Consider the following 27,026-nt stretch of genomic DNA (forward strand, 5'->3'; position numbering starts at 1 on the left):
AGCATGCTGAGTTCTGCTTGGCAAGCCATGAAAGACTCTTGAAAACCATTTGGAACAAAAGTTACAGCACATTTGAACAAAGTTGAAAATTAGCCTTATTTCAGTGAGAGCTGCAGAAAGAAGCAATAAAATTTCACTGAAAGCTGATGATAAAATTGACTTAAGATTTCAATGCAAATACTATATATAACTAGTTTAGCATGCTGAGTTCTGCTTGGCAAGCCATGAAAGACTCTTGAAAACCATTTGGAACAAAAGTTACAGCACATTTGAACAAAGTTGAAAATTAGCCTTATTTCAGTGAGAGCTGCAGAAAGAAGCAATAAAATTTCACTGAAAGCTGATGATAAAATTGATTTAAGATTTCAATGCAAATACTATATAACTAGTTTAGCATGCTGAGTTCTGCTTGGCAAGCCATGAAAGACTCTTGAAAACCATTTGGAACAAAAGTTACCCCACATTTGAACAAAGTTGAAAATTAGCCTTATTTCAGTGAGAGCTGCAGAAAGAAGCAATAAAATTTCACTGAAAGCTGATGATAAAATTGACTTAAGATTTCAATGCAAATACTATATATAACTAGTTTAGCATGCTGAGTTCTGCTTGGCAAGCCATGAAAGACTCTTGAAAACCATTTGGAACAAAAGTTACAGCACATTTGAACAAAGTTGAAAATTAGCCTTATTTCAGTGAGAGCTGCAGAAAGAAGCAATAAAATTTCACTGAAAGCTGATGATAAAATTGACTTAAGATTTCAATGCAAATACTATATATAACTAGTTTAGCATGCTGAGTTCTGCTTGGCAAGCCATGAAAGACTCTTGAAAACCATTTGGAACAAAAGTTACAGCACATTTGAACAAAGTTGAAAATTAGCCTTATTTCAGTGAGAGCTGCAGAAAGAAGCAATAAAATTTCACTGAAAGCTGATGATAAAATTGATTTAAGATTTCAATGCAAATACTATATAACTAGTTTAGCATGCTGAGTTCTGCTTGGCAAGCCATGAAAGACTCTTGAAAACCATTTGGAACAAAAGTTACCCCACATTTGAACAAAGTTGAAAATTAGCCTTATTTCAGTGAGAGCTGCAGAAAGAAGCAATAAAATTTCACTGAAAGCTGATGATAAAATTGACTTAAGATTTCAATGCAAATACTATATATAACTAGTTTAGCATGCTGAGTTCTGCTTGGCAAGCCATGAAAGACTCTTGAAAACCATTTGGAACAAAAGTTACAGCACATTTGAACAAAGTTGAAAATTAGCCTTATTTCAGTGAGAGCTGCAGAAAGAAGCAATAAAATTTCACTGAAAGCTGATGATAAAATTGACTTAATATTTCAATGCAAATACTATATATAACTAGTTTAGCATGCTGAGTTCTGCTTGGCAAGCCATGAAAGACTCTTGAAAACCATTTGGAACAAAAGTTACAGCACATTTGAACAAAGTTGAAAATTAGCCTTATTTCAGTGAGAGCTGCAGAAAGAAGCAATACAATTTCACTGAAAGCTGATGATAAAATTGACTTAAGATTTCAATGCAAATACTATATACAACTAGTTTAGCATGCTGAGTTCTGCTTGGCAAGCCATGAAAGACTCTTGAAAACCATTTGGAACAAAAGTTACAGCACATTTGAACAAAGTTGAAAATTAGCCTTATTTCAGTCAGAGCTGCAGAAAGAAGCAATAAAATTTCACTGTAAGCTGATGATAAAATTGACTTAAGATTTCAATGCAAATACTATATATAACTAGTTTAGCATGCTGAGTTCTGCTTGGCAAGCCATGAAAGACTCTTGAAAACCATTTGGAACAAAAGTTACAGCACATTTGAACAAAGTTGAAAATTAGCCTTATTTCAGTGAGAGCTGCAGAAAGAAGCAATAAAATTTCACTGAAAGCTGAAAAAAAGTTTGAGCAAAATTTTTCTTTTTGGTGGAAGATTATATTTTGAGAGGAAGATTTCTTTTATCACAGGAAGATTTTTTTTATCGACATTGGTTTTTTTTGGAGGAAGAATTTTTTTTCGGTTGACAGTGGGAATTCTTTTTTTGAAGGCAAATGAAAACTGCTTCTGAAATCTGCTTTATATTTCAATGCAAATAATTGAAAGTACAACTTGTTTGGAATCCTGAGTTCAGCTTGGCAAGCTGTGAAATACTCTTGAAAACCATTTGGAAAAAAAGTTTGAGCAAAATTTTTCTTTTTGGTGGAAGACTATATTTTGAGACGAAGATTTTTTTTAACATAGGAAGAATTTTTTTACGATTTTTTTTTTCTGAAGGAAGAATTTTTTTGAGGTGACTGTTGTGGTGAACTTTTTTTTTTTTCAATGGCATATGAACACTGCTACCGAAATGGTCTTCTTATTGCAATGTTTGGCATCCTGAGTTCAGCTTGGCAAGCTGTGAAACACTCTTGAAAACCATTTGGAAAAAAAGTTTGGGCAAAATTTTCCTTTTTGGTGGAAGATTATATTTTGAGATGAAGATTTTTTTTAACATAGGAAGAATTTTTTTACGAATTTTTTTTTTCTGAAGGAAGAATTTTTTTGAGTTGACTGTTGTGGGGAACTTTTTTTTTTCAATGGCATATGAAAACTGCTACCGAAACGTTCTTCTTATTGCAATGTTTGGAATCCTGAGTTCAGCTTGGCAAGCTGTGAAATACTTTTGAAAACCATTTGGAAAAAAAGTTTGAGCAAAATTTTTCTTTTTGGTGGAAGACTATATCTGAGACGAAGATTTTTTTTAACATAGGAAGAATTTTTTTTTTTCTGAAGGAAGAATTTTTTTGAGGTGACTGTTGTGGGGAACTTTTTTTTTTCATTGGCATATGAAAACTGCTATCGAAACGTTCTTCTTATTGCAATGTTTGGCATCCTGAGTTCAGCTTGGCAAGCTGTGAAACACTCTTGAAAACCATTTGGAAAAAAAGTTTGGGCAAAATTTTCCTTTTTGGTGGAAGATTATATTTTGAGAGGAACATTTTTTTTAACATAGGAAGAATTTTTTTACGATTTTTTTTTTCTGAAGGAAGAATTTTTTTGAGGTGACTTTTGTGGTGAACTTTTTTTTTTTTAATGGCATATGAAAACTGCTACCGAAATGTTCTTCTTATTGCAATGTTTGGCATCCTGAGTTCAGCTTGGCAAGCTGTGAAACACTCTTGAAAACCATTTGGAAAAAAAGTTTGGGCAAAATTTTCCTTTTTGGTGGAAGATTATATTTTGAGAGGAACATTTTTTTTAACATAGGAAGAATTTTTTTACGATTTTTTTTTTCTGAAGGAAGAATTTTTTTTGAGGTGACTGTTGTGGTGGACTTTTTTTTTTTTCAATGGCATATGAAAACTGCTACCGAAATGTTCTTCTTATTGCAATGTTTGGCATCCTGAGTTCAGCTTGGCAAGCTGTGAAACACTCTTGAAAACCATTTGGAAAAAAAGTTTGGGCAAAATTTTCCTTTTTGGTGGAAGATTATATTTTGAGATGAAAATTTTTTTTAACATAGGAAGAATTTTTTTACGAATTTTTTTTTTCTGAAGGAAGAATTTTTTTGAGGTGACTGTTGTGGGGAACTTTTTTTTTTCAATGGCATATGAAAACTGCTATCGAAACGTTCTTATTGCAATGTTTGGCATCCTGAGTTCAGCTTGGCAAGCTGTGAAACACTCTTGAAAACCATTTGGAAAAAAAGTTTGGGCAAAATTTTCTTTTTTGGTGGAATATTATATTTTGAGAGGAAGATTTTTTTTAACATAGGAAGAATTTTTTTTACGAATTTTTTTTTTTCTGAAGGAAGAATTTTTTTGAGGTGACTGTTGTGGGGAACTTTTTTTTTTCAATGGCATATGAAAACTGCTATCGAAACGTTCTTCTTATTGCAATGTTTGGCATCCTGAGTTCAGCTTGGCAAGCTGTGAAACACTCTTGAAAACCATTTGGAAAAAAAGTTTGGGCAAAATTTTCCTTTTTGGTGGAAGATTATATTTTGAGAGGAACATTTTTTTTAACATAGGAAGAATTTTTTTACGATTTTTTTTTTCTGAAGGAAGAATTTTTTTGAGGTGACTGTTGTGGTGAACTTTTTTTTTTTTCAATGGCATATGAAAACTGCTACCGAAATGTTCTTCTTATTGCAATGTTTGGCATCCTGAGTTCAGCTTGGCAAGCTGTGAAACACTCTTGAAAACCATTTGGAAAAAAAGTTTGGGCAAAATTTTCCTTTTTGGTGGAAGATTATATTTTGAGACGAAGATTTTTTTTAACATAGGAAGAATTTTTTTACGATTTTTTTTTTCTGAAGGAAGAATTTTTTTAAGGTGACTGTTGTGGTGAACTTTTTTTTTTTTCAATGGCATATGAACACTGCTACCGAAATGGTCTTCTTATTGCAATGTTTGGCATCCTGAGTTCAGCTTGGCAAGCTGTGAAACACTCTTGAAAACCATTTGGAAAAAAAGTTTGGGCAAAATTTTCCTTTTTGGTGGAAGATTATATTTTGAGAGGAACATTTTTTTTAACATAGGAAGAATTTTTTTACGATTTTTTTTTTCTGAAGGAAGAATTTTTTTTGAGGTGACTGTTGTGGTGGACTTTTTTTTTTTTCAATGGCATATGAAAACTGCTACCGAAATGTTCTTCTTATTGCAATGTTTGGCATCCTGAGTTCAGCTTGGCAAGCTGTGAAACACTCTTGAAAACCATTTGGAAAAAAAGTTTGGGCAAAATTTTCCTTTTTGGTGGAAGATTATATTTTGAGATGAAGATTTTTTTTAACATAGGAAGAATTTTTTTACGAATTTTTTTTTTCTGAAGGAAGAATTTTTTTGAGGTGACTGTTGTGGGGAACTTTTTTTTTTCAATGGCATATGAAAACTGCTATCGAAACGTTCTTCTTATTGCAATGTTTGGAATCCTGAGTTCAGCTTGGCAAGCTGTGAAATACTCTTGAAAACCATTTGGAAAAAAAGTTTGAGCAAAATTTTTCTTTTTGGTGGAAGATTATATTTTGAGAGGAACATTTTTTTTAACATAGGAAAAAAATTTTTACGATTTTTTTTTTCTGAAGGAAGAATTTTTTTGAGGTGACTGTTTTGGGGAACTTTTTTTTTTAATGGCATATGAAAACTGCTATCGAAACGTTCTTCTTATTGCAATGTTTGGCATCCTGAGTTCAGCTTGGCAAGCTGTGAAACACTCTTGAAAACCATTTGGAAAAAAAATTTTAGCAACATTTTTCTTTTTGGTGGAAGATTATATTTTGAGAGGAAGATTTTTTTTAACATAGGAAGAATTTTTTTACGATTTTTTTTTTTCTGAAGGAAGAATTTTTTTGAGGTGACTGTTGTGGGGAACTTTTTCTTTTCAATGGCATATGTTTTCTTAATATTTCAATACAAACACTATGTACAACTTGTTTGGCATCCTGAGTTCAGCTTGGCAATCTGTGAAAGACTTGAAAACCATTTGGAAAAAAAGTTTGGGCAAAATATTTCTTTTTGGTGTAAGATTACATTTTGAGAGGAAGATTTTTTTTAACATAGGAAGAATTTTTTTACGATTTTTTTTTTCTGAAGGAAGAATTTTTTTTGAAGTGACTGTTGTGGGGAACTTTTTTTTTTCAATGGCATATTTGTTCTTAATATTTCAATACAAACACTATGTACAACTTGTTTGGCATCCAGAGTTCAGCTTGGCAAGCTTTGAAAGACTCTTGAAAACCATTTGGAAAAAAAGTTAGAGGAAATTTTTCTTTTTGGTGGAATACTATATTTTGAGAGGAACATTTTTTTAACATAGGAAGAATTTTTTTACGATTTTTTTTTTCTGAAGGAAGAATTTTTTTGATGTGACTGTTGTAGGGAACTTTTTTTTTTTCAAAGGCAAATGAAAACTGCTTCCAAAATGTTCTTAATATTTCAATACAAACACTATGTACAACTTGTTTGGCATCCTGAGTTCAGCTTGGAAAGCTGTGAAAGACTCTTGAAAACCATTTGGAAAAAAAGTTTGAGCAAAATTTTTCTTTTTGGTGGAAGATTATATTTTGAGAGGAAGATTTTTTTTAACAAAGGAAGAATTTTTTTTACGAATTTTTTTTTTTCTCAAGGATGAATTTTTTTGAGGTGACTGTTGTGGGGAACTTTTTTCTTTTCAATGGCATATGTGTTCTTAATATTTCAATACAAACACTATGTACAACTTCTTTGGCTTCCTGAGTTCAGCTTGGCAATCTGTGAAAGACTCTTGAAAACCATTTGAAAAAAAAGTTTGGGCAAAATTTTTCTTTTTGGCGGAAGATTACATTTTGAGAGGAAGATTTTTTTTAACATAGGAAGAATTTTTTTACGAATTTTTTTTTTCTGAAGGAAGAATTTTTTTGAGATGAATGTTGTGGGGAACTTTTTTTTTTCAAAGGCAAATGAAAAATGCTTCCAAAAAGTTCTTAATATTTCAATACAAACACTATGTACAAGTGTACAAGTGTTTCAATTTCACTGAAAGCTGATGATAAAATTGACTTAAGATTTCAATGCAAATACTATATATAACTAGTTTAGCATGCTGAGTTCTGCTTGGCAAGCCATGAAAGACTCTTGAAAACCATTTGGAACAAAAGTTACAGCACATTTGAACAAAGTTGAAAATTAGCCTTATTTCAGTGAGAGCTGCAGAAAGAAGCAATAAAATTTCACTGAAAGCTGATGATAAAATTGACTTAATATTTCAATGCAAATACTATATATAACTAGTTTAGCATGCTGAGTTCTGCTTGGCAAGCCATGAAAGACTCTTGAAAACCATTTGGAACAAAAGTTACAGCACATTTGAACAAAGTTGAAAATTAGCCTTATTTCAGTGAGAGCTGCAGAAAGAAGCAATAAAATTTCACTGAGAGCTGATGATAAAATTGACTTAAGATTTCAATGCAAATACTATATATAACTAGTTTAGCATGCTGAGTTCTGCTTGGCAAGCCATGAAAGACTCTTGAAAACCATTTGGAACAAAAGTTACAGCACATTTGAACAAAGTTGAAAATTAGCCTTATTTCAGTGAGAGCTGCAGAAAGAAGCAATAAAATTTCACTGAGAGCTGATGATAAAATTGACTTAATATTTCAATGCAAATACTATATATAACTAGTTTAGCATGCTGAGTTCTGTTTGGCAAGCCATGAAAGACTCTTGAAAACCATTTGGAACAAAAGTTACAGCACATTTGAACAAAGTTGAAAATTAGCCTTATTTCAGTGAGAGCTGCAGAAAGAAGCAATAAAATTTCACTGAAAGCTGATGATAAAATTGACTTAATATTTCAATGCAAATACTATATATAACTAGTTTAGCATGCTGAGTTCTGTTTGGCAAGCCATGAAAGACTCTTGAAAACCATTTGGAACAAAAGTTACAGCACATTTGAACAAAGTTGAAAATTAGCCTTATTTCAGTGAGAGCTGCAGAAAGAAGCAATAAAATTTCACTGAAAGCTGATGATAAAATTGACTTAATATTTCAATGCAAATACTATATATAACTAGTTTAGCATGCTGAGTTCTGCTTGGCAAGCCATGAAAGACTCTTGAAAACCATTTGGAACAAAAGTTACAGCACATTTGAACAAAGTTGAAAATTAGCCTTATTTCAGTGAGAGCTGCAGAAAGAAGCAATAAAATTTCACTGAGAGCTGATGATAAAATTGACTTAATATTTCAATGCAAATACTATATATAACTAGTTTAGCATGCTGAGTTCTGCTTGGCAAGCCATGAAAGACTCTTGAAAACCATTTGGAACAAAAGTTACAGCACATTTGAACAAAGTTGAAAATTAGCCTTAATTCAGTGAGAGCTGCAGAAAGAAGCAATAAAATTTCACTGAAAGCTGATGATAAAATTGACTTAATATTTCAATGCAAATACTATATATAACTAGTTTAGCATGCTGAGTTCTGCTTGGCAAGCCATGAAAGACTCTTGAAAACCATTTGGAACAAAAGTTACAGCACATTTGAACAAAGTTGAAAATTAGCCTTATTTCAGTGAGAGCTGCAGAAAGAAGCAATAAAATTTCACTGAAAGCTGATGATAAAATTGACTTAATATTTCAATACAAATACTATATATAACTAATTTAGCATGCCGAGTTCTGCTTGGCAAGCCATGAAAGACTCTTGAAAACCATTTGGAACAAAAGTTACAGCACATTTGAACAAAGTTGAAAATTAGCCTTATTTCAGTGAGAGCTGCAGAAAGAAGCAATAAAATTTCACTGAAAGCTGATGATAAAATTGACTTAAGATTTCAATGCAAATACTATATATAACTAGTTTAGCATGCTGAGTTCTGCTTGGCAAGCCATGAAAGACTCTTGAAAACCATTTGGAACAAAAGTTACAGCACATTTGAACAAAGTTGAAAATAAGCCTTATTTCAGTGAGAGCTGCAGAAAGAAGCAATAAAATTTCACTGAAAGCTGATGATAAAATTGACTTAAGATTTCAATGCAAATACTATATATAACTAGTTTAGCATGCTGAGTTCTGCTTGGCAAGCCATGAAAGACTCTTGAAAACCATTTGGAACAAAAGTTACAGCACATTTGAACAAAGTTGAAAATTAGCCTTATTTCAGTGAGAGCTGCAGAAAGAAGCAATAAAATTTCACTGAGAGCTGATGATAAAATTGACTTAATATTTCAATGCAAATACTATATATAACTAGTTTAGCATGCTGAGTTCTGCTTGGCAAGCCATGAAAGACTCTTGAAAACCATTTGGAACAAAAGTTACAGCACATTTGAACAAAGTTGAAAATTAGCCTTATTTCAGTGAGAGCTGCAGAAAGAAGCAATAAAATTTCACTGAGAGCTGATGATAAAATTGACTTAATATTTCAATGCAAATACTATATATAACTAGTTTAGCATGCTGAGTTCTGTTTGGCAAGCCATGAAAGACTCTTGAAACCCATTTGGAACAAAAGTTACAGCACATTTGAACAAAGTTGAAAATTAGCCTTATTTCAGTGAGAGCTGCAGAAAGAAGCAATAAAATTTCACTGAAAGCTGATGATAAAATTGACTTAAGATTTCAATGCAAATACTATATATAACTAGTTTAGCATGCTGAGTTCTGCTTGGCAAGCCATGAAAGACTCTTGAAAACCATTTGGAACAAAAGTTACAGCACATTTGAACAAAGTTGAAAATTAGCCTTATTTCAGTGAGAGCTGCAGAAAGAAGCAATAAAATTTCACTGAAAACTGAAAAAAAGTTTGAGCAAAATTTTTCTTTTTGGTGGAAGAATATATTTTGAGAGGAAGATTTCTTTTATCACAGGAAGATTTTTTTTATCGACATTGGTTTTTTTTGGAGGAAGAATTTTTTTTCGGTTGACAGTGGGAATTCTTTTTTTGAAGGCAAATGAAAACTGCTTCTGAAATCTGCTTTATATTTCAATGCAAATAATTGAAAGTACAACTTGTTTGGAATCCTGAGTTCAAGCTGTGAAATACTCTTGAAAACCATTTGGAAAAAAAGTTTGAGCAAAATTTTTCTTTTTGGTGGAAGACTATATTTTGAGAGGAACATTTTTTTTAACATAGGAAGAATTTTTTTTACGATTTTTTTTTTTTCTGAAGGAAGAATTTTTTTGAGGTGACTTTTGTGGGGATCTTTTTTTTTTCAATGGCATATGAAAACTGCTATCGAAATGTTCTTCTTATTGCAATGTTTGGCATCCTGAGTTGAGCTTGGCAAGCTGTGAAACACTCTTGAAAACCATTTGGAAAAAAAGTTTGGGCAAAATTTTCCTTTTTGGTGGAAGATTATATTTTGAGATGAAGATTTTTTTTAACATAGGAAGAATTTTTTTACGAATTTTTTTTTTCTGAAGGAAGAATTTTTTTGAGGTGACTGTTGTGGGGAACTTTTTTTTATCAATGGCATATGAAAACTGCTATCGAAAAGTTCTTCTTATTGCAATGTTTGGAATCCTTTGTTCAGCTTGGCAAGCTGTGAAATACTCTTGAAAACCATTTGGAAAAAAAATTTTAGCAACATTTTTCTTTTTGGTGGAAGATTATATTTTGAGAGGAAGATTTTTTTTAACATAGGAAGAATTTTTTTACGATTTTTTTTTTCTGAAGGAAGAATTTTTTTGAGGTGACTGTTGTGGTGAACTTTTTTTTTTTTTCAATGGCATATGAAAACTGCTACCGAAATGTTCTTCTTTTTTTGCAATGTTTGGCATCCTGAGTTCAGCTTGGCAAGCTGTGAAAGACTCTAGAAAACCATTTGGAAAAAAAATTTGAGCAAAATTTTTCTTTTTGGTGGAAGATTATATTTTGAGATGAAGATTTTTTTTAACATAGGAAGAATTTTTTTACGGATTTTTTTTTTTCTGAAGGAAGAATTTTTTTGAGGTGACTGTTGTGGGGAACTTTTTTCTTTTCAATGGCATATGTTTTCTTAATATTTCAATACAAACACTATATACAACTTGTTTGGCATCCTGAGTTCAGCTTGGAAAGCTGTGAAAGACTCTTGAAAACCATTTGGAAAAAAAGTTTGAGCAAAATTTTTCTTTTTGGTGGAAGATTATATTTTGAGAGGAAGATTTTTTTTAACAAAGGAAGAATTTTTTTTACGAATTTTTTTTTTTCTCAAGGATGAATTTTTTTGAGGTGACTGTTGTGGGGAACTTTTTACTTTTCAATGGCATATGTGTTCTTAATATTTCAATACTATGTACAACTTGTTTGGCATCCTGAGTTCAGCTTGGCAATCTGTGAAAGACTCTTGAAAACCATTTGAAAAAAAAGTTTGGGCAAAATTTTTATTTTTGGTGGAAGATTACATTTTGAGAGGAAGATTTTTTTTAACATAGGAAGAATTTTTTTACGAATTTTTTTTTTCTGAAGGAAGAATTTTTTTGAGATGAATGTTGTGGGGAACTTTTTTTTTTCAAAGGCAAATGAAAAATGCTTCCAAAAAGTTCTTAATATTTCAATACAAACACTATGTACAAGTGTACAAGTGTTTCAATTTCACTGAAAGCTGATGATAAAATTGACTTAATATTTCAATGCAAATACTATATATAACTAGTTTAGCATGCTGAGTTCTGCTTGGCAAGCCATGAAAGACTCTTGAAAACCATTTGGAACAAAAGTTACAGCACATTTGAACAAAGTTGAAAATTAGCCTTATTTCAGTGAGAGCTGCAGAAAGAAGCAATAAAATTTCACTGAAAGCTGATGATAAAATTGACTTAATATTTCAATGCAAATACTATATATAACTAGTTTAGCATGCTGAGTTCTGCTTGGCAAGCGATGAAAGACTCTTGAAAACCATTTGGAACAAAAGTTACAGCACATTTGAACAAAGTTGAAAATTAGCCTTATTTCAGTGAGAGCTGCAGAAAGAAGCAATAAAATTTCACTGAGAGCTGATGATAAAATTGACTTAAGATTTCAATGCAAATACTATATATAACTAGTTTAGCATGCTGAGTTCTGCTTGGCAAGCTATGAAAGACTCTTGAAAACCATTTGGAACAAAAGTTACAGCACATTTGAACAAAGTTGAAAATTAGCCTTATTTCAGTGAGAGCTGCAGAAAGAAGCAATAAAATTTCACTGAGAGCTGATGATAAAATTGACTTAATATTTCAATGCAAATACTATATATAACTAGTTTAGCATGCTGAGTTCTGCTTGGCAAGCCATAAAAGACTCTTGAAAACCATTTGGAACAAAAGTTACAGCACATTTGAACAAAGTTGAAAATTAGCCTTATTTCAGTGAGAGCTGCAGAAAGAAGCAATAAAATTTCACTGAAAGCTGATGATAAAATTGACTTAATATTTCAATGCAAATACTATATATAACTAGTTTAGCATGCTGAGTTCTGCTTGGCAAGCCATGAAAGACTCTTGAAAACCATTTGGAACAAAAGTTACAGCACATTTGAACAAAGTTGAAAATTAGCCTTATTTCAGTGAGAGCTGCAGAAAGAAGCAATACAATTTCACTGAGAGCTGATGATAAAATTGACTTAAGATTTCAATGCAAATACTATATATAACTAGTTTAGCATGCTGAGTTCTGCTTGGCAAGCCATGAAAGACTCTTGAAAACCATTTGGAACAAAAGTTAAAGCACATTTGAACAAAGTTGAAAATTAGGCTTATTTCAGTGAGAGCTGCAGAAAGAAGCAATAAAATTTCACTGAAAGCTGATGATAAAATTGACTTAAGATTTCAATGCAAATACTATATATAACTAGTTTAGCATGCTGAGTTCTGCTTGGCAAGCCATGAAAGACTCTTGAAAACCATTTGGAACAAAAGTTACAGCACATTTGAACAAAGTTGAAAATTAGCCTTATTTCAGTGAGAGCTGCAGAAAGAAGCAATAAAATTTCACTGAAAGCTGATGATAAAATTGACTTAATATTTCAATGCAAATACTATATATAACTAGTTTAGCATGCTGAGTTCTGCTTGGCAAGCCATAAAAGACTCTTGAAAACCATTTGGAACAAAAGTTACAGCACATTTGAACAAAGTTGAAAATTAGCCTTATTTCAGTGAGAGCTGCAGAAAGAAGCAATAAAATTTCACTGAAAGCTGATGATAAAATTGACTTAATATTTCAATGCAAATACTATATATAACTAGTTTAGCATGCTGAGTTCTGCTTGGCAAGCCATGAAAGACTCTTGAAAACCATTTGGAACAAAAGTTACAGCACATTTGAACAAAGTTGAAAATTAGCCGTATTTCAGTGAGAGCTGCAGAAAGAAGCAATAAAATTTCACTGAAAGCTGATGATAAAATTGACTTAATATTTCAATGCAAATACTATATATAACTAGTTTAGCATGCTGAGTTCTGCTTGGCAAGCCATGAAAGACTCTTGAAAACCATTTGGAACAAAAGTTACAGCACATTTGAACAAAGTTGAAAATTAGCCTTATTTCAGTGAGAGCTGCAGAAAGAAGCAATAAAATTTCACTGAAAGCTGATGATAAAATTGACTTAAGATTTCAATGCAAATACTATATATAACTAGTTTAGCATGCTGAGTTCTGCTTGGCAAGCCATGAAAGACTCTTGAAAACCATTTGGAACAAAAGTTACAGCACATTTGAACAAAGTTGAAAATTAGCCTTATTTCAGTGAGAGCTGCAGAAAGAAGCAATAAAATTTCACTGAAAGCTGAAAAAAAGTTTGAGCAAAATTTTTCTTTTTGGTGGAAGATTATATTTTGAGAGGAAGATTTCTTTTATCACAGGAAGATTTTTTTTATCGACATTGGTTTTTTTTGGAGGAAGAATTTTTTTTCGGTTGACAGTGGGAATTCTTTTTTTGAAGGCAAATGAAAACTGCTTCTGAAATCTGCTTTATATTTCAATGCAAATAATTGAAAGTACAACTTGTTTGGAATCCTGAGTTCAGCTTGGCAAGCTGTGAAATACTCTTGAAAACCATTTGGAAAAAAAGTTTGAGCAAAATTTTTCTTTTTGGTGGAAGACTATATTTTGAGGCGAAGATTTTTTTTAACATAGGAAGAATTTTTTTTACGAATTTTTTTTTTTCTGAAGGAAGAATTTTTTTGAGGTGACTGTTGTGGGGAACTTTTTTTTTTCAATGGCATATGAAAACTGCTATCGAAACGTTCTTCTTATTGCAATGTTTGGCATCCTGAGTTCAGCTTGGCAAGCTGTGAAACACTCTTGAATACCATTTGGAAAAAAAGTTTGGGCAAAATTTTCCTTTTTGGTGGAAGATTATATTTTGAGAGGAAGATTTTTTTTAACATAGGAAGAATTTTTTTACGAATTTTTTTTTTCTGAAAGAAGAATTTTTTTGAGGTGACTGTTGTGGGGAACTTTTTTTTTTCAATGGCATATGAAAACTGCTACCGAAATGTTCTTCTTATTGCAATGTTTGGCATCCTGAGTTCAGCTTGGCAAGCTGTGAAATACTCTTGAAAACCATTTGGAAAAAAAGTTTGAGCAAAATTTTTCTTTTTGGTGGAAGATTATATTTTGAGAGGAACATTTTTTTTAACATAGGAAGAATTTTTTTACGATTTTTTTTTTCTGAAGGAAGAATTTTTTTGAGGTGACTGTTGTGGTGAACTTTTTTTTTTTCAATGGCATATGAAAACTGCTACCGAAATGTTCTTCTTATTGCAATGTTTGGCATCCTGAGTTCAGCTTGGCAAGCTGTGAAACACTCTTGAAAACCATTTGGAAAAAAAGTTTGGGCAAAATTTTCCTTTTTGGTGGAAGATTATATTTTGAGATGAAGATTTTTTTTAACATAGGATGAATTTTTTTACGAATTTTTTTTTTCTGAAGGAAGAATTTTTTTGAGTTGACTGTTGTGGGGAACTTTTTTTTTTCAATGGCATATGAAAACTGCTATCGAAACGTTCTTCTTATTGCAATGTTTGGAATCCTGAGTTCAGCTTGGCAAGCTGTGAAATACTCTTGAAAACCATTTGGAAAAAAAATTTTAGCAACATTTTTCTTTTTGGTGGAAGATTATATTTTGAGAGGAAGATTTTTTTTAACATAGGAAGAATTTTTTTACGATTTTTTTTTTTCTGAAGGAAGAAATTTTTTGAGGTGACTGTTGTGGTGAACTTTTTTTTTTTTTCAATGGCATATGAAAACTGTTACCGAAATGTTCTTCTTTTTTTGCAATGTTTGGCATCCTGAGTTCAGCTTGGCAAGCTGTGAAAGACTCTAGAAAACCATTTGGATAAAAAATTTGAGCAAAATTTTTCTTTTTGGTGGAAGATTATATTTTGAGATGAAGATTTTTTTTAACATAGGAAGAATTTTTTTACGGATTTTTTTTTTTCTGAAGGAAGAATTTTTTTGAGGTGACTTGTGGGGAACTTTTTTCTTTTCAATGGCATATGTTTTCTTAATATTTCAATACAAACACTATATACAACTTGTTTGGCATCCTGAGTTCAGCTTGGCAATCTGTGAAAGACTTGAAAACCATTTGGAAAAAAAGTTTGGGCAAAATTTTTCTTTTCGGTGGAAGATTACATTTTGAGAGGAAGATTTTTTTTAACATAGGAAGAATTTTTTTACGATTTTTTTTTTCTGAAGGAAGAATTTTTTTGATGTGATTGTTGTAGGGAACTTTTTTTTTTTCAAAGGCAAATGAAAACTGCTTCCAAAATGTTCTTAATATTTCAATACAAACACTATGTACAACTTGTTTGGCATCCTGAGTTCAGCTTGGAAAGCTGTGAAAGACTCTTGAAAACCATTTGGAAAAAAAGTTTGAGCAAAATTTTTCTTTTTGGTGGAAGATTATATTTTGAGAGGAAGCTTTTTTTTAACAAAGGAAGAATTTTTTTTACGAATTTTTTTTTTCTCAAGGATGAATTTTTTTGAGGTGACTGTTGTGGGGAACTTTTTTCTTTTCAATGGCATATGTGTTCTTAATATTTCAATACTATGTACAACTTGTTTGGCATCCTGAGTTCAGCTTGGCAATCTGTGAAAGACTCTTGAAAACCATTTGAAAAAAAGGTTTGGGCAAAATTTTTCTTTTTGGTGAAAGATTACATTTTGAGAGGAAGATTTTTTTTAACATAGGAAGAATTTTTTTACGAATTTTTTTTTTCTGAAGGAAGAATTTTTTTGAGATGAATGTTGTGGGGAACTTTTTTTTTTCAAAGGCAAATGAAAAATGCTTCCAAAAAGTTCTTAATATTTCAATACAAACACTATGTACAAGTGTACAAGTGTTTCAATTTCACTGAAAGCTGATGATAAAATTGACTTAATATTTCAGTGCAAATACTATATATAACTAGTTTAGCATGCTGAATTCTGCTTGGCAAGCCATGAAAGACTCTTGAAAACCATTTGGAACAAAAGTTACAGCACATTTGAACAAAGTTGAAAATTAGCCTTATTTCAGTGAGAGCTGCAGAAAGAAGCAATAAAATTTCACTGAAAGCTGATGATAAAATTGACTTAATATTTCAATGCAAATACTATATATAACTAGTTTAGCATGCTGAGTTCTGCTTGGCAAGCCATGAAAGACTCTTGAAAACCATTTGGAACAAAAGTTACAGCACATTTGAACAAAGTTGAAAATTAGCCTTATTTCAGTGAGAGCTGCAGAAAGAAGCAATAAAATTTCACTGAAAGCTGATGATAAAATTGACTTAATATTTCAATGCAAATACTATATATAACTAGTTTAGCATGCTGAGTTCTGCTTGGCAAGCCATGAAAGACTCTTGAAAACCATTTGGAACAAGAGTTACAGCACATTTGAACAAAGTTGAAAATTAGCCTTATTTCAGTGAGAGCTGCAGAAAGAAGCAATAAAATTTCACTGAAAGCTGATGATAAAATTGACTTAAGATTTCAATGCAAATACTATATATAACTAGTTTAGCATGCTGAGTTCTGCTTGGCAAGCCATGAAAGACTCTTGAAAACCATTTGGAACAAAAGTTACAGCACATTTGAACAAAGTTGAAAATGAGCCTTATTTCAGTGAGAGCTGCAGAAAGAAGCAATAAAATTTCACTGAAAGCTGATGATAAAATTGACTTAAGATTTCAATGCAAATACTATATATAACTAGTTTAGCATGCTGAGTTCTGCTTGGCAAGTCATGAAAGACTCTTGAAAACCATTTGGAACAAAAGTTACAGCACATTTGAACAAAGTTGAAAATTAGCCTTATTTCAGTGAGAGCTGCAGAAAGAAGCAATAAAATTTCACTGAAAGCTGATGATAAAATTGACTTAATATTTCAATGCAAATACTATATATAACTAGTTTAGCATGCTGAGTTCTGCTTGGCAAGTCATGAAAGACTCTTGAAAACCATTTGGAACAAAAGTTACAGCACATTTGAACAAAGTTGAAAATTAGCCTTATTTCAGTGAGAGCTGCAGAAAGAAGCAATAAAATTTCACTGAAAGCTGATGATAAAATTGACTTAAGATTTCAATGCAAATACTATATATAACTAGTTTAGCATGCTGAGTTCTGCTTGGCAAGCCATGAAAGACTCTTGAAAACCATTTGGAACAAAAGTTACAGCACATTTGAACAAATTTGAAAATTAGCCTTATTTCAGTGAGAGCTGCAGAAAGAAGCAATAAAATTTCACTGAAAGCTGATGATAAAATTGACTTAAGATTTCAATGCAAATACTATATATAACTAGTTTAGCATGCTGAGTTCTGCTTGGCAAACCATGAAAGACTCTTGAAAACCATTTGGAACAAAAGTTACAGCACATTTGAACAAAGTTGAAAATTAGCCTTATTTCAGTGAGAGCTGCAGAAAGAAGCAATAAAATTTCACTGAAAGCTGATGATAAAATTGACTTAAGATTTCAATGCAAATACTATATATAACTAGTTTAGCATGCTGAGTTCTGCTTGGCAAACCATGAAAGACTCTTGAAAACCATTTGGAACAAAAGTTACAGCACATTTGAACAAAGTTGAAAATTAGCCTTATTTCAGTGAGAGCTGCAGAAAGAAGCAATAAAATTTCACTGAAAGCTGATGATAAAATTGACTTAAGATTTCAATGCAAATACTATATATAACTAGTTTAGCATGCTGAGTTCTGCTTGGCAAGCCATGAAAGACTCTTGAAAACCATTTGGAACAAAAGTTACAGCACATTTGAACAAAGTTGAAAATTAGCCTTATTTCAGTGAGAGCTGCAGAAAGAAGCAATAAAATTTCACTGAAAGCTGATGATAAAATTGACTTAAGATTTCAATGCAAATACTATATATAACTAGTTTAGCATGCTGAGTTCTGCTTGGCAAGCCATGAAAGACTCTTGAAAACCATTTGGAACAAAAGTTACAGCACATTTGAACAAAGTTGAAAATTAGCCTTATTTCAGTGAGAGCTGCAGAAAGAAGCAATAAAATTTCACTGAAAGCTGAAAAAAAGTTTGAGCAAAATTTTTCTTTTTGGTGGAAGATTATATTTTGAGAGGAAGATTTCTTTTATCACAGGAAGATTTTTTTTATCGACATTGGTTTTTTTTGGAGGAAGAATTTTTTTTCGGTTGACAGTGGGAATTCTTTTTTTGAAGGCAAATGAAAACTGCTTCTGAAATCTGCTTTATATTTCAATGCAAATAATTGAATGTACAACTTGTTTGGAATCCTGAGTTCAGCTTGGCAAGCTGTGAAATACTCTTGAAAACCATTTGGAAAAAAAGTTTGAGCAAAATTTTTCTTTTTGGTGGAAGACTATATTTTGAGACGAAGATTTTTTTTAACATAGGAAGAATTTTTTTTACGAATTTTTTTTTTTCTGAAGGAAGAATTTTTTTGAGGTGACTGTTGTGGGGAACTTTTTTTTTTCAATGGCATATGAAAACTGCTATCGAAACGTTCTTCTTATTGCAATGTTTGGCATCCTGAGTTCAGCTTGGCAAGCTGTGAAACACTCTTGAAAACCATTTGGAAAAAAAGTTTGGGCAAAATTTTCCTTTTTGGTGGAAGATTATATTTTGAGAGGAACATTTTTTTTAACATAGGAAGAATTTTTTTACGAATTTTTTTTCTGAAGGAAGAATTTTTTTGAGGTGACTGTTGTGGACTTTTTTTTTTCAATGGCATATGAAAACTGCTACCGAAATGTTCTTCTTATTGCAATGTTTGGCATCCTGAGTTCAGCTTGGCAAGCTGTGAAACACTCTTGAAAACCATTTGGAAAAAAAGTTTGGGCAAAATTTTCCTTTTTGGTGGAAGATTATATTTTGAGAGGAAGATTTTTTTTAACATAGGAAGAATTTTTTTACGAATTTTTTTTTTCTGAAAGAAGAATTTTTTTGAGGTGACTGTTGTGGGGAACTTTTTTTTTTCAATGGCATATGAAAACTGCTACCGAAATGTTCTTCTTATTGCAATGTTTGGAATCCTGAGTTCAGCTTGGCAAGCTGTGAAATACTCTTGAAAACCATTTGGAAAAAAAGTTTGAGCAAAATTTTTCTTTTTGGTGGAAGACTATATTTTGAGACGAAGATTTTTTTTAACATAGGAAGAATTTTTTTTACGAATTTTTTTTTTTCTGAAGAAAGAATTTTTTTGAGGTGACTGTTGTGGTGAACTTTTTTTTTTTTCAATGGCATATGAAAACTGCTACCGAAATGTTCTTCTTATTGCAATGTTTGGCATCCTAAGTTCAGCTTGGCAAGCTGTGAAACACTCTTGAAAACCATTTGGAAAAAAAGTTTGGGCAAAATTTTCCTTTTTGGTGGAAGATTATATTTTGAGAGGAACATTTTTTTTAACATAGGAAGAATTTTTTTTACGATTTTTTTTTTCTGAAGGAAGAATTTTTTTGAGGTGACTGTTGTGGTGAACTTTTTTTTTTTTCAATGGCATATGAAAACTGCTACCGAAATGTTCTTCTTATTGCAATGTTTGGCATCCTGAGTTCAGCTTGGCAAGCTGTGAAACACTCTTTAAAACCATTTGGAAAAAAAGTTTGGGCAAAATTTTCCTTTTTGGTGGAAGATTATATTTTGAGAGGAACATTTTTTTTAACATAGGAAGAATTTTTTTACCATTTTTTTTTTCTGAAGGAAGAATTTTTTTGAGGTGACTGTTGTGGTGAACTTTTTTTTTTTTCAATGGCATATGAAAACTGCTACCGAAATGTTCTTCTTATTGCAATGTTTGGCATCCTGAGTTCAGCTTGGCAAGCTGTGAAACACTCTTGAAAACCATTTGGAAAAAAAGTTTGTGCAAAATTTTCCTTTTTGGTGGAAGATTATATTTTGAGATGAAGATTTTTTTTAACATAGGAAGAATTTTTTTACGAATTTTTTTTTTCTGAAAGAAGAATTTTTTTGAGGTGACTGTTGTGGGGAACTTTTTTTTTTCAATGGCATATGAAAACTGCTATCGAAACGTTCTTCTTATTGCAATGTTTGGAATCCTGAGTTCAGCTTGGCAAGCTGTGAAATACTCTTGAAAACCATTTGGAAAAAAAGTTTTAGCAATATTTTTCTTTTTGGTGGAAGATTATATTTTGAGAGGGAGATTTTTTTTAACATAGGAAGAATTTTTTTACGATTTTTTTTTTCTGAAGGAAGAATTTTTTTGAGGTGACTGTTGTGGTGAACTTTTTTTTTTTTTCAATGGCATATGAAAACTGCTACCGAAATGTTCTATTTTTTTTGCAATGTTTGGCATCCTGAGTTCAGCTTGGCAATCTGTGAAAGACTTGAAAACCATTTGGAAAAAAAGTTTGGGCAAAATTTTTCTTTTTGGTGGAAGATTACATTTTGAGAGGAAGATTTTTTTTAACATAGGAAGAATTTTTTTACGATTTTTTTTTTCTGAAGGAAGAATTTTTTTGAAGTGACTTTTGTGGGGAACTTTTTTTTTTCAATGGCATATTTGTTCTTAATATTTCAATACAAACACTATGTACAACTTGTTTGGCATCCAGAGTTCAGCTTGGCAAGCTGTGAAAGACTCTTGAAAACCATTTGGAAAAAAAGTTAGAGGAAATTTTTCTTTTTGGTGGAATACTATATTTTGAGAGGAACATTTTTTTAACATAGGAAGAATTTTTTTACGATTTTTTTTTTCTGAAGGAAGAATTTTTTTGATGTGACTGTTGTAGGGAACTTTTTTTTTTTTCAAAGGCAAATGAAAACTGCTTCCAAAATGTTCTTAATATTTCAATACAAACACTATGTACAACTTGTTTGGCATCCTGAGTTCAGCTTGGAAAGCTGTGAAAGACTCTTGAAAACCATTTGGAAAAAAAGTTTGAGCAAAATTTTTCTTTTTGGTGGAAGATTATATTTTGAGAGGAAGATTTTTTTTAACAAAGGAAGAATTTTTTTTACAAATTTTTTTTTTTCTCAAGGATGAATTTTTTTGAGGTGACTGTTGTGGGGAACTTTTTTCTTTTCAATGGCATATGTGTTCTTAATATTTCAATACAAACACTATGTACAACTTGTTTGGCATCCAGAGTTCAGCTTGGCAAGCTGTGAAAGACTCTTGAAAACCATTTGGAAAAAAAGTTAGAGGAAATTTTTCTTTTTGGTGGAATACTATATTTTGAGAGGAACATTTTTTTAACATAGGAAGAATTTTTAAACGATTTTTTTTTTCTGAAGGAAGAATTTTTTTGATGTGACTGTTGTAGGGAACTTTTTTTTTTTTCAAAGGCAAATGAAAACTGCTTCCAAAATGTTCTTAATATTTCAATACAAACACTATGTACAACTTGTTTGGCATCCTGAGTTCAGCTTGGAAAGCTGTGAAAGACTCTTGAAAACCATTTGGAAAAAAAGTTTGAGCAAAATTTTTCTTTTTGGTGGAAGATTATATTTTGAGAGGAAGATTTTTTTTAACAAAGGAAGAATTTTTTTTACGAATTTTTTTTTTTCTCAAGGATAAATTTTTTTGAGGTGACTGTTGTGGGGAACTTTTTTCTTTTCAATGGCATATGTGTTCTTAATATTTCAATACTATGTACAACTTGTTTGGCATCCTGAGTTCAGCTTGGCAATCTGTGAAAGACTCTTGAAAACCATTTGAAAAAAAAGTTTGGGCAAAATTTTTCTTTTTGGTGGAAGATTACATTTTGAGAGGAAGATTTTTTTTAACATAGGAAGAATTTTTTTTACGAATTTTTTTTTTTCTCAAGGATGAATTTTTTTGAGGTGACTGTTGTGGGGAACTTTTTTCTTTTCAATGGCATATGTGTTCTTAATATTTCAATACAAACACTATGTACAACTTGTTTGGCATCCAGAGTTCAGCTTGGCAAGCTGTGAAAGACTCTTGAAAACCATTTGGAAAAAAAGTTAGAGGAAATTTTTCTTTTTGGTGGAATACTATATTTTGAGAGGAACATTTTTTTAACATAGGAAGAATTTTTTTACGATTTTTTTTTTCTGAAGGAAGAATTTTTTTGATGTGACTGTTGTAGGGAACTTTTTTTTTTTTCAAAGGCAAATGAAAACTGCTTCCAAAATGTTCTTAATATTTCAATACAAACACTATGTACAACTTGTTTGGCATCCTGAGTTCAGCTTGGAAAGCTGTGAAAGACTCTTGAAAACCATTTGGAAAAAAAGTTTGAGCAAAATTTTTCTTTTTGGTGGAAGATTATATTTTGAGAGGAAGATTTTTTTTAACAAAGGAAGAATTTTTTTTACCAATTTTTTTTTTTCTCAAGGATAAATTTTTTTGAGGTGACTGTTGTGGGGAACTTTTTTCTTTTCAATGGCATATGTGTTCTTAATATTTCAATACAAACACTATGTACAACTTGTTTGGCATCCAGAGTTCAGCTTGGCAAGCTGTGAAAGACTCTTGAAAACCATTTGGAAAAAAAGTTAGAGGAAATTTTGCTTTTTGGTGGAATACTATATTTTGAGAGGAACATTTTTTTAACATAGGAAGAATTTTTTTACGATTTTTTTTTTCTGAAGGAAGAATTTTTTTGATGTGACTGTTGTAGGGAACTTTTTTTTTTTTCAAAGGCAACTGAAAACTGCTTCCAAAATGTTCTTAATATTTCAATACAAACACTATGTACAACTTGTTTGGCATCCTGAGTTCAGCTTGGAAAGCTGTGAAAGACTCTTGAAAACCATTTGGAAAAAAAGTTTGAGCAAAATTTTTCTTTTTGGTGGAAGATTATATTTTGAGAGGAAGATTTTTTTTAACAAAGGAAGAATTTTTTTTACGAATTTTTTTTTTCTCAAGGATAAATTTTTTTGAGGTGACTGTTGTGGGGAACTTTTTTCTTTTCAATGGCATATGTGTTCTTTATATTTCAATACTATGTACAACTTGTTTGGCATCCTGAGTTCAGCTTGGCAATCTGTGAAAGACTCTTGAAAACCATTTGAAAAAAAAGTTTGGGCAAAATTTTTCTTTTTGGTGGAAGATTACATTTTGAGAGGAAGATTTTTTTTAACATAGGAAGAATTTTTTTCGAATTTTTTTTTTTCTCAAGGATGAATTTTTTTGAGGTGACTGTTGTGGGGAACTTTTTTCTTTTCAATGGCATATGTGTTCTTAATATTTCAATACAAACACTATGTACAACTTGTTTGGCATCCAGAGTTCAGCTTGGCAAGCTGTGAAAGACTCTTGAAAACCATTTGGAAAAAAAGTTAAAGGAAATTTTTCTTTTTGGTGGAATACTATATTTTGAGAGGAACATTTTTTTAACATAGGAAGAATTTTTTTACGATTTTTTTTTTCTGAAGGAAGAATTTTTTTGATGTGACTGTTGTAGGGAACTTTTTTTTTTTTCAAAGGCAAATGAAAACTGCTTCCAAAATGTTCTTAATATTTCAATACAAACACTATGTACAACTTGTTTGGCATCCTGAGTTCAGCTTGGAAAGCTGTGAAAGACTCTTGAAAACCATTTGGAAAAAAAGTTTGAGCAAAATTTTTCTTTTTGGTGGAAGATTATATTGAGAGGAAGATTTTTTTTAACAAAGGAAGAATTTTTTTTACGAATTTTTTTTTTTCTCAAGGATGAATTTTTTTGAGGTGACTGTTGTGGGGAACTTTTTTCTTTTCAATGGCATATGTGTTCTTAATATTTCAATACAAACACTATGTACAACTTGTTTGGCATCCTGAGTTCAGCTTGGCAATCTGTGAAAGACTCTTGAAAACCATTTGGAAAAAAAGTTTGGGCAAAATTTTTCTTTTTGGTGGAAGATTACATTTTGAGAGGAAGATTTTTTTTAACATAGGAAGAATTTTTTCACGAATTTTTTTTTTCTGAAGGAAGAATTTTTTTGAGATGAATGTTGTGGGGAACTTTTTTTTTTCAAAGGCAAATGAAAAATGCTTCCAAAAAGTTCTTAATATTTCAATACAAACAATATGTACAAGTGTACAAGTGTTTCAATTTCACTGAAAGTTGATGATAAAATTGACTTAAGATTTCAATGCAAATACTATATATAACTAGTTTAGCATGCTGAGTTCTGCTTGGCAAGCCATGAAAGACTCTTGAAAACCATTTGGAACAAAAGTTAAAGCACATTTGAACAAAGTTGAAAATTAGCCTTATTTCAGTGAGAGCTGCAGAAAGAAGCAATAAAATTTCACTGAAAGCTGATGATAAAATTGACTTAATATTTCAATGCAAATACTATATATAACTAGTTTAGCATGCTGAGTTCTGCTTGGCAAGCCATGAAAGACTCTTGAAAACCATTTGGAACAAAAGTTACAGCACATTTGAACAAAGTTGAAAATTAGCCTTATTTCAGTGAGAGCTGCAGAAAGAAGCAATAAAATTTCACTGAAAGCTGATGATAAAATTTGGTTAATATTTCAATGCAAATACTATATATAACTAGTTTAGCATGCTGAGTTCTGCTTGGCAAGCCATGAAAGACTCTTGAAAACCATTTGGAACAAAAGTTACAGCACATTTGAACAAAGTTGAAAATTAGCCTTATTTCAGTGAGAGCTGCAGAAAGAAGCAATAAAATTTCACTGAGAGCTGATGATAAAATTGACTTAATATTTCAATTTAAATACTATATATAACTAGTTTAGCATGCTGAGTTCTGCTTGGCAAGCCATGAAAGACTCTTGAAAACCATTTGGAACAAAAGTTACAGCACATTTGAACAAAGTTGAAAATTAGCCTTATTTCAGTGAGAGCTGCAGAAAGAAGCAATAAAATTCCACTGAGAGCTGATGATAAAATTGACTTAATATTTCAATGCAAATACTATATATAACTAGTTTAGCATGCTGAGTTCTGCTTGGCAAGCCATGAAAGACTCTTGAAAACCATTTGGAACAAAAGTTACAGCACATTTGAACAAAGTTGAAAATTAGCCTTATTTCAGTGAGAGCTGCAGAAAGAAGCAATAAAATTTCACTGAAAGCTGATGATAAAATTGACTTAAGATTTCAATGCAAATACTATATATAACTAGTTTAGCATGCTGAGTTCTGCTTGGCAAGCCATGAAAGACTCTTGAAAACCATTTGGAACAAAAGTTACAGCACATTTGAACAAAGTTGAAAATTAGCCTTATTTCAGTGAGAGCTGCAGAAAGAAGCAATAAAATATCACTGAAAGCTGATGATAAAATTGACTTAAGATTTCAATGCAAATACTATATATAACTAGTTTAGCATGCTGAGTTCTGCTTGGCAAGCCATGAAAGACTCTTGAAAACCATTTGGAACAAAAGTTACAGCACATTTGAACAAAGTTGAAAATTAGCCTTATTTCAGTGAGAGCTGCAGAAAGAAGCAATAAAATTTCACTGAAAGCTGAAAAAAAGTTTGAGCAAAATTTTTCTTTTTGGTGGAAGATTATATTTTGAGAGGAAGATTTCTTTTATCACAGGAAGATTTTTTTTATCGACATTGTTTTTTTTTGGAGGAAGAATTTTTTTTCGGTTGACAGTGGGAATTCTTTTTTTGAAGGCAAATGAAAACTGCTTCTGAAATCTGCTTTATATTTCAATTCAAATAATTGAAAGTACAACTTGTTTGGAATCCTGAGTTCAGCTTGGCAAGCTGTGAAATACTCTTGAAAACCATTTGGAAAAAAAGTTTGAGCAAAATTTTTCTTTTTGGTGGAAGACTATATTTTGAGACGAAGATTTTTTTTAACATAGGAAGAATTTTTTTTTTTCTGAAGGAAGAATTTTTTTGAGGTGACTGTTGTGGGGAACTTTTTTTTTTCAATGGCATATGAAAACTGCTATCGAAACGTTCTTCTTATTGCAATGTTTGGCATCCTGAGTTCAGCTTGGCAAGCTGTGAAACACTCTTGAAAACCATTTGGAAAAAAAGTTTGGGCAAAATTTTCCTTTTTGGTGGAAGATTATATTTTGAGAGGAACATTTTTTCTAACATAGGAAGAATTTTTTTACGATTTTTTTTTTCTGAAGGAAGAATTTTTTTGAGGTGACTGTTGTGGTGAACTTTTTTTTTTTTCAATGGCATATGAAAACTGCTACCGAAATGTTCTTCTTATTGCAATGTTTGGCATCCTGAGTTCAGCTTGGCAAGCTGTGAAACACTCTTGAAAACCATTTGGAAAAAAAGTTTGGGCAAAATTTTCCTTTTTGGTGGAAGATTATATTTTGAGAGGAACATTTTTTTTAACATAGGAAGAATTTTTTTACGATTTTTTTTTCTGAAGGAAGAATTTTTTTGAGGTGACTGTTGTGGTGAACTTTTTTTTTTTTCAATGGCATATGAAAACTGCTACCGAAATGTTCTTCTTATTGCAATGTTTGGCATCCTGAGTTCAGCTTGGCAAGCTGTGAAACACTCTTGAAAACCATTTGGAAAAAAAGTTTGGGCAAAATTTTCCTTTTTGGTGGAAGATTATATTTTGAGATGAAGATTTTTTTTAACATAGGAATAATTTTTTTACGAATTTTTTTTTTTCTGAAGGAAGAATTTTTTTGAGGTGACTGTTGTGGGGAACTTTTTTTTTTCAATGGCATATGAAAACTGCTATCGAAACGTTCTTCTTATTGCAATGTTTGGCATCCTGAGTTCAGCTTGGCAAGCTGTGAAACACTCTTGAAAACCATTTGGAAAAAAAGTTTGGGCAAAATTTTCCTTTTTGGTGGAAGATTATATTTTGAGAGGAACATTTTTTCTAACATAGGAAGAATTTTTTTACGATTTTTTTTTTCTGAAGGAAGAATTTTTTTGAGGTGACTGTTGTGGTGAACTTTTTTTTTTTTCAATGGCATATGAAAACTGCTACCGAAATGTTCTTCTTATTGCAATGTTTGGCATCCTGAGTTCAGCTTGGCAAGCTGTGAAACACTCTTGAAAACCATTTGGAAAAAAAGTTTGGGCAAAATTTTCCTTTTTGGTGGAAGATTATATTTTGAGAGGAACATTTTTTTTAACATAGGAAGAATTTTTTTACGATTTTTTTTTCTGAAGGAAGAATTTTTTTGAGGTGACTGTTG

The sequence above is a fragment of the Ammodytes marinus genome (assembly GCF_949987685.1).
Source record: "Ammodytes marinus genome assembly, chromosome: 4".
NCBI lineage: Eukaryota > Metazoa > Chordata > Actinopteri > Uranoscopiformes > Ammodytidae > Ammodytes > Ammodytes marinus.